This window comes from Phacochoerus africanus, chromosome 1, assembly GCF_016906955.1.
Source record: "Phacochoerus africanus isolate WHEZ1 chromosome 1, ROS_Pafr_v1, whole genome shotgun sequence".
NCBI classification, from domain to species: domain Eukaryota; kingdom Metazoa; phylum Chordata; class Mammalia; order Artiodactyla; family Suidae; genus Phacochoerus; species Phacochoerus africanus.
The window spans coordinates 157217919-157235693 of NC_062544.1; the positions used below are offsets into that span (position 1 = coordinate 157217919).

At 41.9% G+C, this 17775-nt stretch overlaps 1 protein-coding gene across 1 annotated transcript in view; it reads left to right on the plus strand.

Moving 5' to 3' along the window:
* Positions 1–2193: 2193 nt before the first annotated feature.
* PPP2R3A (protein phosphatase 2 regulatory subunit B''alpha) overlaps positions 2194–17775 on the plus strand; it is a 199868-nt gene continuing 184286 nt past the window's right edge. Inside the window, exon 1 of the mRNA XM_047782955.1 lies at positions 2194–2319. The gene's annotated coding sequence lies outside the window, so the exon portion shown is untranslated. The remainder of the gene's footprint in view (positions 2320–17775) is intronic.

The following is a 17775-nucleotide window of genomic DNA, read 5'->3' on the forward strand; positions in this document are numbered from 1 at the left end:
AAACTGTCAAGATAAACCAGGAATCCAGCAGGGACTGTCAGGGTCAGCAGTACTAAAGCTGTTGTACAGTTCACTGTGTACTTCCCCTCCTTACAGGTATGCATTACACTGTGACCTTCACAAAGTCCTTCTGTGCTTCCCTGTCTTTCTCACAGGACTGGTGCTCACAGTCTCAAGTAAGATACCCTAAAGCAATCGAAAGAGCTTTTTTAAAAACTGGAAAGCAATATAACAGTTAAAGCATAGTGACCTCTTTCTAAGGCATGAAGGCATCTTACAGAGCACATCATTCTAGCTATTGGAAGAATTAACCCTGGATGAAATTATTCAGTAGGCAAAGCATATTTTGGTGATTATACAGTTAACCTTTGAACATGTGTTTGAACTTTGCAGTCCACTTATACAAAGAAAAGTTTGTGTTTGATTACAGATCACAATAAGTGGGATCATAAGAACTAGGGTTTGAGTCCTGAATCCACCCAAACTTTTTCAGCTTCCTGCCCTTGGGTGAGTCATCTATCAGTTCCTTTGTTTCTGAGGCAGAGATAGCAGTACAGAGGATTTTCCACTGTGTGGCAGGTTGGTAGGTGGTAGGCCGCCTGGAACAGCCCCAGACCTTGTACAAGGGTCAACTGTATATATATGTATATATATTTTTTTCCTTCCTTGAACTATAAATACATGCACAGCACCTATTACATGCCTGGTGCTGTGCTAGGTGCTAGTGACACAGAGTAGGGACAGCCAAGTGCCCAAACCACCTAAACCTTGGCTATTTTTAAGTCTTTACATATCTCCCATCCTTAGCTACTCCTTACTCATGCTATTTAATCTCCTGAATGACTTATTTGTTGTTACTTATATGCTTATGTATTAGTTGATTTATCTTTTTTGTTTTGTTTTCTTTTCTTGGCACTCGGAGGCATATGGAGTTCCCCAGTCAGGGATCAGATGCCAGCTGCAGTTGTGACCTATGCTGTGGCTGTGGCAATACCAGATCCTTAACACATTGTAGTGGGCCAGGGATAGAACCTGGGTCCCAGCGCTCCCAAGACGCTGCTGATTCCCTTGCGCCACAGCAGGAACTCCTGATTTATCTTTTTAATTAAGAATTTTACAATTTCAAACATTTCAAATGTGAGTGAAGTGTCTGAAAGCACATGAATGGGGTGGGGAGGGGGCTATAAGTTCCTGTGTCGGTTACAAAGAAGGCAATTTGGGAAGAACCTTCTCAAGCTGAGTCCTCCCAACTATCAATGAAGTTTATGTCAATGAAGTTTGTGTTTTAAGCCAGATCATCTTACGTGGTGTTAAATCCAAGAGTGTATGTCAGTACATCTCATAAGTCATACATTGGTTTTATATATGGCTTTCTGTATTTGTGTTATATTTAACAATTGCAGTTAAAAATAAATATCTCGGAGTTCCCGTCGTGGTGCAGTGGTTGGCGAATCCGACTGGGAACCATGGGGTTGCGGGTTCGGTCCCTGCCCTTGCTCGGTGGGTTGACAATCCGGCGTTGCCGTGAGCTGTGGTGTAGGTTGCAGACGCGGCTCGGATCCCGCGTTGCTGTGGCTCTGGCGTGGGCCGGTGGCTACAGCTCCGATTCGACCCCTAGCCTGGGAACCTCCATATGCCGCAGGAGCGGCCCAAGAAATAGCTAAAAAGATAAAAAATAAAAAATAAGTATCTCTTCTTTCAAAATTCACCCAACTTGTTCACTATTTCATAATGAAATGTGGCGCTGTCACTAGTAGGATCCAGGTGACCTGAAGTGGCTGGTCAGCTGCGAGGACCACCTGCCCGTAGCAGCCTCTGGGCTCAATGGAACCATCCAGTCTCTACAGGAGGACAAAAAAACTAACGACAATAACAGCAACAACGATATCAGTAATAATAACAATCACAGTAATAACAAATCCGAGAGAAACTCACATCCACCAAACAGTAGTCAGCACTACTAATCGCGTCCCTGCGGAGCCGCCACACAGGGGGACTGTTCGGGAAGCGGCCAAGGCGGCTCTCGTGGCACCCCTGACAGCCCCCTTTTGGGCTACAGCCGGCAGAGTGGGCGAGGCCTTGCAGGCGGGGCCCGAGGGAGGGGCGGAGCCTGTGGGCGGGGCGGGGCGCCGAGCCCGCTGCAGAGGGAGGGGCCGGGGGGTGGGAGGGGGTGGACGGGCGGCTGGGCGGGGCGCACTCGGGCCTCGGCTCCTCAGGCACAGCGCTCGCAGCTGCACGTCCCGCGCCGCCGGGCGCCGTGGCGGCCAGCGCTGTACGCGAGCAGAGGCAGCAGCCAGAAGAGGACCCGCGGGCGCCGAGGTAGGCGTGGGGCCGCCCGCGGAGCGACCTGGAACCCTCGCGCCCCGGGTCCGGCCCGCGGGCTGTGGTGAGGCCGAGGGGCGGCGCGCGGAGGCCCTGGCGGGCGGGGCAGAGGGGCGGGGACCGGCCTGGCTCAGGGGCCGGCGGGGCCGCGCGGCGCTGGTCAGGCTGGCGGAGCCGTGGAAGTCGGGTTCTAGGCGGTGTGGGCGCCGCGGCACGCCCAGCTAGGTCCCGGGCCTTGGCAGCCCAGGAGGTGTGGAAACGGCTTTGCCCGGGGGCGCCCACGGAGGAGGGAAGGCGGGGGACGGCCTGGTCCCTCCCACTTTTGGGGCTCCGGGGCCAGTTCGCCTGTTCAGCCCTCGGGAACTTGTTAACAGGAAAGCTTGGCAGAGAAACAAATGCCAACGTTTTGGAAGAACTGAGAGTCACGTCGTTAGGCGCTGAGGCTTTATTTTCCTTCCCCGCCCCCTGCCCAACCTCGGCCCGACTTGGCCAAAGAAGGATGTGTCACCAGCTCGGGGCCTCGGGTGGGATCCCAGGCCTGGCAGGGAGCGAGAGTACCTGAAACAAAGGTAAACGGAGGCTACACGGACCCCGGCCCTGCCCCGTGGCTGCCGCTGGGCCGCCCAGGTGGGCCTCATTCCCCCGCCGACCCCGGCCGCCGCCTCCGACGGGCTTTCTCCTGGGGGACCTTTCGATGGAAACCAGCTGGCTAGTCTTGGAGTTGATGTTGCATCTGAACTGTGCTGTGCTCATATTATAACCAATCCTCTGACTCTGGTAAAGCTTAAGGAAATTGTATCCAGTTTTAGTGGTCAGTAAATGTAAGGGAGGATAAATTGCTCTTTGTAAATTATAAGGTATTTTCTTATTAGGAAATGGTCTGGAAACACGAAATAAAAATTCTCAAAATGTAAGCAGAAAAAAGAATGATTTGTAGAGCTTTCCAAAATCTGAGGAAGTGTTCCTTCTCCAATCATTTATGTACAAAATGTCGTTCAAACCTTCTGTGCCAGGCGTTTTTCTTTGTTCTTCATTAGTCTCAGGCCTCAGTTTCTTGAAAAGAGGCCACTCAGTCTGCGACCCTAAGAATGGCCATATTGGAGCAGCGTGTGTACTTCTAGCTCATAAGAGCATGCTTGTTTTGTAGTAAAGCACCGTATTCTTCCTTGGTAATACCATTTAAGATTATCCCAATTTCATTTCTTCTAGGAGTATCTATGACTTTTAGTAAAGCTGTTTTTAAAAAATCTGTAGATCACTTCTAAATTATACGTACAATTTATTCACATTTAATACATTCACAAATGTCTCTCCTGTCCTCTCTGGCAGAAGAACTTACAGCATGAGATACTTGTGGAAAAAACTTGGACCTTTTCTAAATCTGGGAGCTCAGAAATTGAGGACAGGGGAAAGAAAGTTAAATATATATATATAGAAAGCTTTGGAGAACTCTTTACCAAGACCAACCTGGCTGTTGGTTTGAAAACAGTCTTATCCAGGAGTTCCCATCATGGCTCAGGGGAAACGAATCTGACTAGTATCCTTGAGGACGCAGGTTCAATCCCTGGCCTCATTTAGTGGGTTAAGGATCCTGCGTTGCTGTGAGCTGCGATATAGATCACAGTTGCAGCTCTGATCTGGCATTGCTGTGGCTGTGGTGTAAGCCAGCAGCTGTAGCTCCAATTTGATCCCTAGCCTGATCATCGAATATGGAGGCCTGGGAACCTCCATATGCCACGGTGCGGCCCTAAAAAGACAAAAAGAAAGAAAATAGCTTTATCCACAAGTAATCTGAACAGTAAGCAGTTTAAACATTAAGATTTATTTGTATTCATAAGTATTTGCATGTTTTAAAATGCAGCTAACATTCTGGAGAGTGAAAGGGCTATCTGAATTTATCTTAGCTTGAATTAATTTGGCCTTAATTCTTAGCTAAAACCACGGCCCTAAGAGGATGAAAGTTTTGTTTCAGCAAGAAGGGTGTAAAAGAGATGAGTAATACTGGATGGAGTATGGAGTACTTGATGGGGGTACCTTTTCAAACCATAACTTGCTTTTAATCTCTTCAGAGGCTTCACATTACAAACCTAGTCTACACAATATGGTCCCTGCCATCCTTCAACACACAGCTTAAAGCTTTACTTCCTCTCTGAAGCCTTTTTGACATTCTCCTCACCCCCTTTCCCCCAAAAAACCCACCTCCTGGAGTAGAATTGATCACTCATTTGGGTATGACCATCCTCTAAGTTAGAGGTATCATTGACATTTTGGACCAGCTAATTCTTGTTATGGAGGCTATCCTGTGCATTATAGGATGTTTAGCAGCATCCCTGACCTCTAGTTAATAGTTTCCAGTAATCCCACCCACCCCACAATACACAGTTGTGACAAACAGCTACACAACCTACACAGTTTTGACAATCAAAAATGCATCCAGACATTGCCATATGTGTCCTGGGAGGGCCAATATCACCCCCAGTTGAGAACAGTGGTTTTAAATGGACTGCTATCTTAACACTAATGACACTGCATTCTCATTTGTTCTGTGTCAGTTTTCTCTGCTAGGTTTGAGGGCAGGAGCAGTCATTCATTCATTTAACAGATATTTGAGAGAGGACCTCCTTTGCCAGCCAGGTATTAATTGAAATCTGGAAATACAGCAGTAAATGTGGTGTCTGCATTCCTAGACCTTACAGTCTAAAGAGTGACAGATACATACATATATAGTTATACAGTGTCTCATCACAATTGTAGATTCTGGAAGAAGTAAGGGTGCTCTGAGTACATAAAACAGGGGTTTTTGACCTAGCTTATAAACTAGGGAAAATTTCCTTGGGAAATAACTTTTAAGGTAAGATTGAGTCTAAAGAGTAAATAGAAGTTACAAGGTGAAGCTTAGGGGGACAGTGTTCCCAGGAGAAGGAACAGGACCTTTTCTGGGAACTCCAGCCAGTATGGCTAGAGGATGGAGAGTGATAGGGCCGGAAGATACAGTATCATTCTGGGAAAGTAGCTCAGGCTATGGTGAGCAGCACTTCTCAATCCAGACTGCTTATCAGAATTACAAGAGGAACTTAAAACAATACTAGTGCCTGGGCCATGCTCCAGGCCCATTAGGTCAGAAAGTCTGCAGTGGGTCCTACTCCCTTCCCCAGCTGCCACTTTCTCAATACCTTCTAAAGGGGTAACCACCATTACAAGTTTTGTGTTATCATTCTGGACATTTTCTATGGGCATTGAAGCAAATGCATATTCTTTCCTCCTATTGTTTACACAGATGGTAGCATACTGTACACACTGTTTCTTGCTTTGTTCCCTTAACAATGTCTTTGAAATCTTTCCATTCCAATATATGGTTTTCTTACTCTTTTGAATGACTATATAGTATTCCATTGTACAGATAGACCACAGATTATTTAATCATTCCTCTGTTGAAAAACAGTTGTTTCCAATAATTTACCATAACAGTACTGAACGTATGCTAATTCACATGTATGTGGATATGTTTGTAGGATAAATTCCTAGAAGTGGAATTATCTGGTCAAATATGTATACACACACACACATCTGTAAGTGTGGTTGTAAAAGAGTACTCTGCTCATATTGGAGAGAACGGCTTGGGAGGGAACAATAGTGAAGGTTGAAGACAGCTGACTAAGGTTACAATGTGCTGTACAGTGAATTGTGTCCCCCTAAATTGCCTTTTGAAGCCCTAACCCTTGGTGTGATTATATTTGGATATAGAGTCTTTATGAGGTAATTAAGGTTAAATGAAGTCATAAGAGTGGAGCCCTAAACCGATAAAGTTGGTGGCCTTAGAAGAAGAGGAGGGAGGAAAGGCCATGTGAACACATTGTGAGAAGGTAGCCATCTTCAAGCTAGGAAGAGAGTCCTTACCAGAAACCAGTGGTGTCAGACCTTGATCTTGGACTTCTCCCCTCCAGAACTATAAGAGAATACATTTCTATTGTTTAAGCTACCCGGTCTATGGTATTTTATTACAGCGGCTTAAGCTGGCTAAAACAGTCGACCCTCAGTATCCACTGGGGATTAGTTCCAGGACCCCCTTTGATACCAAAGTCCACAGATAGTCTAGTTCTTTATATAAAATGGCATAGTATGGTCATCCCTCCATATCTGCAGGTTCATATCCATGGATACAGAGGGAAAACTACACTGGAAAGGTAGAAAAGAGATGGGTACTGGGACGAAGGTGATAGCAGAGGAGATGGAGAGAAGTAGATGTATGCAGGGGATACATTTAGGAGGCATAATTGATAGGGTTTGATAATTGATGTGGTAGAAGCAGTGAGAGAAATAAGTGCATAGGATGAAGCTCAGGCTTCTTGCTTGCCCAGCCAGGTGAATGGTGGAACTGGAGGACAGTGGAAAGAACAATGGTTTTGAGGTGGTTTAAATTACAGTTTACTCTTAAGACTAGTTGAGGAGTTCCCATCATGGCTCAGTGGTTAATGAATCCGACTAGGAACCATGAGGTTGCAGGTTCGATCCCTGGCCTCGCTTAGTGGGTTAAGGATCCCATGTTGCCATGAGCTGTGGTGTAGGTTGCAGACGCGGCTCCGATCCACATTGCTGTGGCTGCAGTGTAGGCCGGTGGCTATAGCTCCGATTCGACCCCTAGCCTGGGAACCTCCATGTGCCACAGGAGCGGCCCAAGAAATGGCAAAAAGACAAAAAAAAAAAAAAAGACTGGTTGAGAAGCAGAGAGGTCACATAAGCCTCTGATAATTCAAATCCAGAGCCCAGAAGAGTGGGCTGAACTGAGAATACAAATGTTTAGATGTAAATTGAAGGATGTAGATTGAATCAACCCAGAGCAGAGGTTGCACAGCCATAGCAGAATCTGGTTTACACATGTGTTTTGTTTTTCACATACAATGGTTTTGTTGTTGTTTAATTTTGAGTGAGTTGCCAGTAACTTAAAATCCCAAGATTTCCCATGAAAATCCAGATTTGGGGCTTTTCTTTCAAAGTGAAAAGATGTAACACTACTGAGCTGGCTTTCCCATATGGGAACAGTTGATTGGAGTTATGTCACAGCTGATCCCAGCTGTTTTCTTGTTCACCAGAGAGCCTACCACTCCCTAAAACTTATTCCTGCCAAGGTTTTTTTTTTTTCCTTCTGACCCTGTAGGCATTAGAGTATGTGATCTGTGATGCTGCTATAGGAAAAGAGTATGAAATAGTGATTCTCATTTTGACTACACACTGGAAACATTGAATGGTTACAAAGTACTGATGCTAGGGCCTACCCAGGAATTCCTGTTTCTGTTTACTTGGTCTGCATTTCACCCTGGGATGTTTAAAAGATCCTCAGGTGATACCACTGAGCAGTGGACGTTGAGAACCACTAATAGCGATTGAGAAGAGGGCTCAGGCCCAGTATTTCAAAGTTGGATAGAGGAAAGTAGCCCCAGGAAAGGGATGAGAAGTGGCCAGAGAGGTACAATGGAATGGCACCTTGCTGGCAGTTAAGGTATGCAGGCTTAACCCAATACACCTGAGGATGTTTCTAATTAGATGAGAGGCACTGTTTTGTCTTGCAGATATATTTACTATTCATTTTGCATATATGCAGTTCACTACTCCATAGAGTTATGTACACAAAACACAGGTATGCTTTACATAATAGGCCATTTAAAGAATTTCCAAGAGTAATTTAAACTATATTTTTGTCTTAGAAGCTTACTTTAACTCCAGTTTAAGATGTGTCATAAAAGGCAAAGGAAGAGAGTATTTTAAAAACAGCAGTTATCAAGTAAAGACGTAGACCAAAAATGATGTGTTGAATTTAGCAAGATGGAGTCTTTGACCTCCGCAAGAACCCTTTGAGACTGAAAGAGGCAGAAACCGTATTGAAGTGAGTAGCAAGTAAGAAAATGGAAATGGTGAATGTTGGAAAAATCTCTCGAGAAGTTTACCCAAAAGTGGAGTAATGAGGAAGGGCCAGGTGTCTTATATGTCTCTAAGGTAGGTGCTCAGTTTGTGTTGGTTACCCAGATGCTTCCCTTAACCTTTCAGGGAGGTGTCTGGGTGGTTCCTGATTACCTGTCTACTTCATTTCAGAGAGGTCTTACTTACATTTGTTTTGGATACTTTGTGCCTTTCACTGAGGAGATATTTTGCCTGGACCCTGAGACTTAGATTGGTGATTAGGCCCTGGTATCTTTCTTATCCGGAAGCCATAGAGGTCCTAAAGGCCAGCAGGACTCCAGTGTCCCTGACATCACTTCCTATTGAACTGATGAACAAAGCCCAGATTGTTGGTATATTGAAAATGGAATACTTAGCTATGTCAGGAAATATGTATCGAGCTGTCAGATTCCTAGGAATAGTTTTTGCAGCTGTATTTTTTCCAATTAATTTGATGTTGCAATTTGGTTTTCCAGTTGCATGCATGTAAAATCTCTCATACTCTGAAGTCTTCATCATTGTCAGTGATTAAAGGGTATTGATATAAATTGGAGTAGACCCTCACTGAACTCAAAGAGAAGAAGAAAACACCAAACTTTGGTTCCTGAAAGGTTGTATGAATGCTGTTACCTTGAGGACTTCAGGTTAGAGTGACTCTCTAGAGTGGATTGTCATGCTGATGTTCACTGCTGGTCTGTCTTTTACCCATCTCTGCTTCATTGGCAGCTTTAATCTGGCACAGGAGGGCTTCAGGGTCAGTTTTGCACTTCATGCTTCTAAGAATTGTGATCTACCAGCTGAAGAGAAACCATAGGAGTTGGAAAATGCCAAGGATTATTAGTGAGGTGGATGATGATTAACTTCTAAAGGATGACTTTGTGATATGAATAGCAGACCTTGGCCTAAGAAGGTTTGTACTGGGAGTCTCTGGTAAGAAAAAATTTGTTTAGAAACGTGTATGTGCTTGGCCAAATGTGGGAATTATTTTATCACAAATATAATTAGGTACTATGCCTGGATGGTGGTAGATGGAAGAAAAAGTTCACTACCAAGTTTGTCTAGAGCTCCTTTGGTTTGTAAAGGAGACAGAATGGTTGAGTGGGTAGAAGACTTAGAGTTCTTGGGTGCGTAGCCTTGGTCTGTCAAATGTGAGCTGTGTGATTTATTTACTTTTTATTGAGTTAAAAGTCACATAACATAAAATTAACCATTTTAATCATTTAAAAATGTTCAATTCAATGTGCAATACATTCACATTGCTGTGCAATCATCTAATTCCAGAATATTTTTATCACCCCAAAAGGAAACTTTGTAGCCATTAAGCAGTCATTCCCCATTCCTCTCTTCCTATTTCCTAGAAATCACTGATTTGCTTTCTTTCTCTATGGAGTGATCAATTCTGGACATTTCGTATAAATCACAAAATATGTGACTTTTTAATGTTTGGCTTCTTTTAGCATCATGTTTACAGGGTTCATTTATAGCATGTGTTCCTTTATGTAAACAATATTAATTCCTTTCTATGATTGGGTAATAATTCCATTGAATGGATATACCACATTTTATTTATCTGTTTATAAGTTGATGGACATTTCAGCTGTTTGCACCTTTTGGCTATTGTAATAGTGCCACTATGAGCATTTTTGTACAAGTTTTTGCTTGAGTACCTGTTTCAGTTCTTTTGTGTGTATACCTAGGATTGGAATTGCTGGGTCATTTGGTAATTCTATATTTAACTTTTTGAGGAACCACCAAAACTGTTTTCCACAGCAGCTGCACCATTTTACATTTCCACTATCAATGTTCAAAAGTTCCAGTTTCCTTGCCAACATCTGTTACTTTCTGGTTTTGTTTTGGTTTTGGTTATAGCCATCCTAGTGGAAGTGAAGTGGTAGCTCATGGTTTTGATTTGCGTTTTCCTAATGATTAATGATGTTGTACAATTTTAATGTACTTTTTGGACACTTGTATATCTTCTTTGGAGACTTCTTTGAACTTCCGTTCAAGTTTTTTGCCCATTTTTAAATTGGGCTGTTTGCCTTTTTGTTGTTGAGTAGTTAAGAGTTCCTTATATATTTTGGATACATGATCCTTGTTAGATATATGATCCTTAAGCAATGACCAAAAGTCTTCCATTCTAGTACATAGTGAATCATGATGTACCTAGAGGGCTGGGATTCATGTTCTACCCCTGGATACAAAGTCACAGGGTCCCAGGTGCAAGAGGTAGTTGGAGAGATTGTACCTATCCAGAATTGAAAATATTTTCTTGTAGATCATGTATTTATCAAATTCTGTTGCTATTTCTTTTAAATTTAGGGAATAGCTATACTAGGTGTATTAGGCATAGTTTTCAAAACTGAAGAGTTTGGAGGCATTGAAGGAGAATGAAGGCATTTCTTTTTTATTGGATCAAGAATTCTCACAATTCACTGTATCAGCTTTTAAACTTCTAGAACTATTTCCTAATTCAGTGGCTAGTGATCTCAGTTCAATCAGCAAATTTATTGAGTTAGCGCTATGTGCCAAGCACTGTACCAGATACTACAGAGATAGTGCCTTATAGTATAAGACCAAACTCTTTTCACCCTACACCCACCTCCAGACCTGTTCTCTATTAGCTACCTCACTGAATCTAGTTCCTCCCACCAGGATCTCTTGAGTCCGTGCTCATCAGGCCTTTACCCTTCACATTGCTAACTCCAGTGTTTTCGGTCTTTCTTACTTGACCTTTCAATAGCATTTTGCACAAGTTGATTTATTCCTTGTTCTTTGACATACTTTCTTCACTTAGCTTCCAGAACATTCTTTGGATTTCCTCCCATCTTACTGGTAGTTCTCAGTCTTTTTGCTAGTTCCTCATCATCTTCCTGACTTCTGAAAGATTGAGCACTGCTTACTCCTCAAACCTCTACTCTTCCTTATCAATTCTATTTCCTTGCCCTGTCACCCAGTCCTATGACCTTAAATACCATCTATATACCAACTACTACCACCAATGACCGCCAAATTTTTTCTCCAAGTTAGACCTCTCCTCTGAATCTCATACTCTGATATCAAACTATACCTACTTGAGACCTCTCCATCTGGATATCTAACAGACATCTCAAAACTGAACTTCTGATCTTCCTTTTTATTTTATTTATTTATTTATTTATTTTTTTGTCTTTTTGCCATTTCTTGGGCTGCTTCCTTAGCATATGGAGGTTCCCAGGCTAGGAGTCTAATCAGAGCTGTAGCTGCCAGCCTACTCCAGAGCCACAGCCACGCAGGATCCGAGCTGCGCCTGCAACCTACACCACAGCTCATAGCAATGCTGGATCAGCAACCCACTGAGCAAGGACAGGGATTGAACCCGCAACCTCATGGTTTCTAGTTGGATTCATTAACCACTGTGCCATGACGAGAACTCCTGATCTTCCCTTTTAAAACCCACTCTTTCCACAGCTTGTCTCATCTCAGTAAAGAAGCTCTGTTTTCAGTAGCCCAGGCCCAAAAACTCAGCATCATCTTTGCTGTCTTCTTTCTCTTTCATCCCACAATATCTATCAGCAAACAATTGTTGTTTCTCCCTTCCAAATGTATGTAGAATTCGTCCTATCCCACTAACCCTATGCTACCACCTTGTGCAAACCACCATTATAATAATAATAATAATAATAATAATAATAATGGATTATTGTCATAGCCTCTTTTTCGTGCTTCTGTACTTGCTCTCCAAGAGGCTATCCTGTAGGCGGACCCTTTTAAAATAAGTTCTCAGCTCAGACACTTAGCTAAGGCCCTGCATGATCTAAATCCCCCTTTATCTCTCTGACCTCATCTCCTACTACTCTCCCCTGTGCTTACTTTGTCCCAGTCTCACATGGTACTTTGTTATTCCTCCAACAAAGCAGCTACGTCCCTGCCTCACCACCTTTGTTTTCCCCCAATATCTACAAAGCTCCCTCCTTCATCTTCCTTAGGTCTTTGCGAAAGTTCATTTTCTCATCACTCCCTTCCCTTTCAAACTCTTCTTCCCAGAGCACCCAACAGTCTGCATATTCTTCCCATTCCCCTAAGATGGAGCACTGAGGCTGTTTCTCTCCCCCTGTTTGTTTTATTCTTCTTTAAGTTTTCATTTGAACTGAGTCCCTCCAATTAAAAAGAAAAAAGTAGTTTGAAAACTGCTTGTCTGTGAGGTTAGAAATAAAAAACATAGATTAACGTCTGTGAATGGGTGTGTTGGTAAGGACTTAGAAATCATAGCAAAGCAAACTGAGTCCTTCCATTTTGTGATCACAGGTATATTCCCTCACAGCTTTGGTGATGGAGCCCTGGAATGCCCCGTTGTTGTGAGTACTGATGAGCACAGTACTCCTACCAGTGCCAAGCCCCCTTCAAGCACAGTGGCTCAGGTGTCAGCATTTTGTCTTCTCTCAGCATGGTACATCTTAGCAGTCTTAGCATTATCCTGGCTTTCTAGTTGGGACCTCTTTCCCATGGCAGGCCCTGCTCAGTGAGTGAAAGTTCACTCAGTGCTAGCAGCAGTCTTGGAATCCACGTATTAAAGGTAGTTAAACTGGGTTACTTTGCTGTACAGCAGAAATTGACAGAGCATTGTAAATCAACTATAATAAAAAAAAATTTTTTTAAATAAAAAAAGGTAGTTAAGAGTTTTGCATAATGAAGAGAGCATGGTGATTCTACTATAAAATGTCTCAGACCCTAAAGGGCAGCAGGTATTGTCCAGTGAGAGTCTCTCTGGACAGCAAGCTTGGAGACTTTATCTGGGTCATTGTTTCTCATTCTGCCTGCAGGCCTTCCGGAGGGCCTCCTGCAGGATCATGTTTTTTAAGTCTGAAATGGTATCTGTTTTGATTCGTCATTTTAAAAAACAATATAGGAGTTCCTGTTGTGGCTCAGTGGAAATGAATCCGACTAGGAACCATGAGGTTGCAGGTTCGATCCCTGGCCTCACTCAGTGGGTTAAGGATCCAGCGTTGCCTTGAGCTGTGGTGTAGGTCGAAGACCCAGCTCTGATCTGATATGGCTGTGGCATAGACCAGCAGCTGTAGCTCCAATTAGACCCCTAGCCTGGAAACCTCCATGTGCTGCAGGTGCGGCCCTCAAAAAGACAAAAATAAATAAATAAATAAACAAACAATATGTTATTTCTAATGAATTTTTTTTTTGTCTTTTTGCCATTTCTTGGGCCGCTTCCGCGGCATATGGAGGTTCCCAGGCTAGGGGTCGAATTGGAGCTGTAGCTGCCAGCCTACACCAGAGCCACAGCAACGCAGGATCTGAGCCGCGTCTGCGACCTACACCACAGCTCACGGCAACGCCGGATCCTTAACCCACTGAGCAAGGGCAGGGACCGAACCCGCAACCTCATGGTTCCTAGTGGGATTTGTTAACCACTGAGCCACGATGGGAACTCCTCTAATGAATTTTTAACCAAACAAGCATTATATAAATATGTTCTTGCCTCTACTCTCTTCCTAGATGAGCTAATTTCCTAGATGACAAATAAGTAGATAAATAAAATAATGTAATATCAGATAGTGGCAATAGGGCCATGAAGAAAATTAAGTAGGACTATTCCCCTAATAATCAGCACTTGGATTGTTTCCAGTTTTTCCTTTTTTAAACATTACTGCAATGAACATCCTTGTACTTATGCAAATGTGTGAATGTTTATACTGTATAGATTCTCAAGGATGGAATTACTGGGTAATAAAATTGTATCATCAGAATTTTAATAGATAATTCCAAATTGGTCCCCAAGGTGCCTATACTAATATTATGTATCCATATAATATGTAATATAATTAAAAGCAGTAATGTGTTTTTAAATATTTTAGTTTTAGCTACACTAAGAATGTAGACTATATTCTCTTTCTTAAAAAATTTAACAAAGGTTAAAAATCCTCATGCCTTAACCAACTTGCAAGTTTTTACTTCTCAAAAGTTTTTAAAATTCCTCTCTTATTTATTTATTTATTTTGGTCTTTTTGCCTTTTCTAGGCCCACTCCTGTGGCATATGGAGGTTCCCAGGCTAGGGATCTAATCAGAGCTGCAGCCGCTGGCCTACACCACAGCCACAGCAACACCGGATCCTTAACCCACTGAGCAAGGCCAGGGATGGAACCCGCAACCTCATGGTTCCTAGTCGGATTTGTTAACCACTGAGCCATGACGGAAACTCCCCTCTCTCCTTATTTTAATTTTTATTTCCCTGTAATTGAGTATCTTTTCTCAAGATTTTGACCATTTTGATTTCTTTTTTTTTTTTTTTGATTGCATGGCAAAGACTGCTCGTTCCCTCCTATGATCCATTCTCCCTTCATCTTTAGTAATAAGAACCCCAGCTTTTAGCCAAGTCTATTGCTATCCATCCAGAAGACTATATTCCTTGGCCTCCTTGGAGCTAAGTAGAACCATGTTTAAGTTTTAGCTAATGGTATATAGGCGGAAGGTTTTGGTGTGACTTTCTGAAGTCTTCTTCATGGGAGAAGACGCTTGCTCATCCCTGCACCTGTCCTGTGTATTGGAAAACAGATGTAATGACTGGAGTTCCTACAGCCATCCTAGACCATGACGACCATGGTAGTAGCTCAATGAACCAGAAAGTCTGGGTCTCTGAGCATTTGGTAGAGCCCTCAACTTCTTTTGCATAAGAGAAAAATTTAACTTCTGTTTTAAGCACTCTTATTTGGGGGGGGGGGTTCTGTTATATGCTCCATAGCAAATACTTCTTATAGAAATTCTTTGGATTCTAGATACTCATTCTTTATTCATGAAAATAGTATATTTTCCTCCAGTCTGTTGGAGTTCTCCTCCATTGTTAGTAACAGCTTTCAATTTTGATGTCATACTTACCTGTCTTTGCTTTTATGGCTTTTACTGAGTTCTTTTTTATTGAAGTATAATTGATTTATTGCTGTTAATTTCTGCTGCACAGCAAAGAGATTCAGTTAATATAGATGTATACGTGTGTATGTGTGTGTGTACCTACATTCTTCTTTTTTTTTTTTTTCTTTTTCTTTTTAGGGCCACACCTGCAACATATAGAGGTTCCCAGGCTAGGGGTTGAATAGGAGGTGTAGCCACTGGCCTGCACCACAGCCGTAGCAACTTGAGATCCGATCCACTTCTGTGATCTACACAACAGCTCATGGCAATGCTGGCTCCTTAACCTACTGAGAGAGGCCAGGGATCGAACCTGTGTCTTCCTGGATGCTAGTCAGATTTGCTTCCACTGAGCCATGACGGAAGCTCCCATACATTCTTCTCTTAATGTTCTTTTTCATTGTGTAATATAACTAAAAGCAGTAATGTGTTTTTAAATAAAATATTTTAGTTACTTTTAGCTACTCTAGGAATGTAGAGTACACTCCCTCTCCAACATTTGTTATTTGTAGACTTAATGATAGCCATTCTGACCAGTGTGAAGTGGTACTCCGCTGTAGTTTTGATTTGCATTTTCTCTAATAATTAGCAGTGTTGAGCATCTTGTCATGTGCCTCTAGGCCATCTGTAAGTCTGCTTTAGAGAAATGTCTTTTTAGGTCTTCTGCCCATTTTTCAATTAGATTGTTTATATATATATATATATATATATATATACACACATATATATATATATATAGCTGTATGAGATGTTTGTATATTTTGGAGATTAATCCTTTATCAGTAGCTCCATATGCAAATATTTTATGCCATTCTGCGGGTTGTCTTTTCATATGTTTATGCTTTGTTTTGCTGTGCAAAAACTTGTAAGTTTGATTAGGTTCCATTTGTTTATTTTTGGTTTATTACTGATTTTTTTTGCTAACTTTTTAATGCATATTTTTCCTGCCCTGAAAATATAAACATAGAATCTTACATTATCTTATACTTTTATAGAAAATTTAAGTCTTAGAGTTCCTGCTATGACACAGTGGGTTAAGGATCTGGCATTGTCACTATAGCAGCTCAGGTTGCTGCTGTGGCATGGGTTCTGTCCCTGGCCCATGAATTTCCACATGCCACAGATGTATCCACAAAAATTTGTCTTTAATTCATCTGGAGTTTATTTTTGTGAATAGTGTAAGGAAGGAATCTTGTTCAGTTGGCTGTCCATTTCAATAACAGTTTTATAATAAGTGGCATGTCACATTATCAGTTAATAAATTCTTACATATGTATAGGTTGGTTTTAGGACTCTAGTTCCATTGATCTTTACTTCTGTGCCATTAATAACACTTTTAACTACTATAGCTTAAAGTATAGTATTTAATATAAAGTTTAGTGTAGTATTACTGTACTATAATATATTGTGATTTTTGATAGACAAGGGCTTTTTTTGTTCTTTTTAAAAATTAAATATTAAAAGCTATAGCACAATATTTATAAAATGTATGTAAGGTATAAAGCATAGCAGTGAACACTTGTTACCCACTGCTCAGTTTAAGGTAAAAATACTACAACTACTTTGTCTTTGTTCCCCCCACCCCAGGTTCTCTTGACTCATCTCTCACATTTTCTCTTCCATGTGAAATTTTATTTTATTTTATTTTATTGTCTTTTCTAGGGAGGTTCCCAGGTTAGGGGTCTAATTGGAGCTGTAGCCACCAGCCTACACCAGAGCCACAGCAACGCGGGATCTGAGCCGCATCTGCAACCTACACCACAGCTCATGGCAACGCCAGATCCTTAAGCCACTGAGTGAGGCCAAGGATCAAACCCGCAACCTCATGGTTCCTAGTCTAATTTGTTAACCACTGGGCCACGATGGGAACTCCTATGTGAAATTTTAGAATTAGCTTATATAAATTGACCTCAGAATCAATTCAAATAATTAAGGCATTAATAGCTTTTGTATCAATAATTAATTTTTGGAAATTAATAAACTGATTTTTAAAATGTTTTTCCCATTAAAAAAAAAAGCAATGGGTTGTTTCCATCTCTTGGCTGTTATAAATAAAGCTTCAATGAACATAAGAGTGCAAATATCTTTTCAAGTTAGTGTTTGTCCTTCCGATAAACACCCAGAAGTAGAATTGCTAGATCATATTGTAGTTTTATTTTTAATATTCTGAGGAACCTCAATATTGTTTTACATAGTGGCTCTATCAATTCACTTTCCCACAAACAGTGCACAAGGGTTCCCTTTTCTTTATATCCTGGCCAGTGCTCAATATTTGTGTCTTCTTGATAATAGCCATTCTAACAGGTGTGAAGCAAATAGCTTATTGTGGTTTTGATTTATATTCCTCTGACGATGAGATGAGCAACGCTGAGCACCTTTTCATGTACCTATTGGCCATTTGTATATCCTAATTGGAAAAAAATATCTATTCAAATCCTCTGCCCAATTTTGTGTGTGTGTGTGTGTCTTTTGTCTTTTTAGGACTGAACTCGAGGCATGTGGAGGTTCCCAAGCTAGGGGTTGAATTGGAGCTGCAGCTGCTGGCCTGTGCCACAATCACAGCAATGCGAGGTCTGAGCTGTGTCTTCGACCCACACCACAGCTCACAGCAACGCTGGATCCTT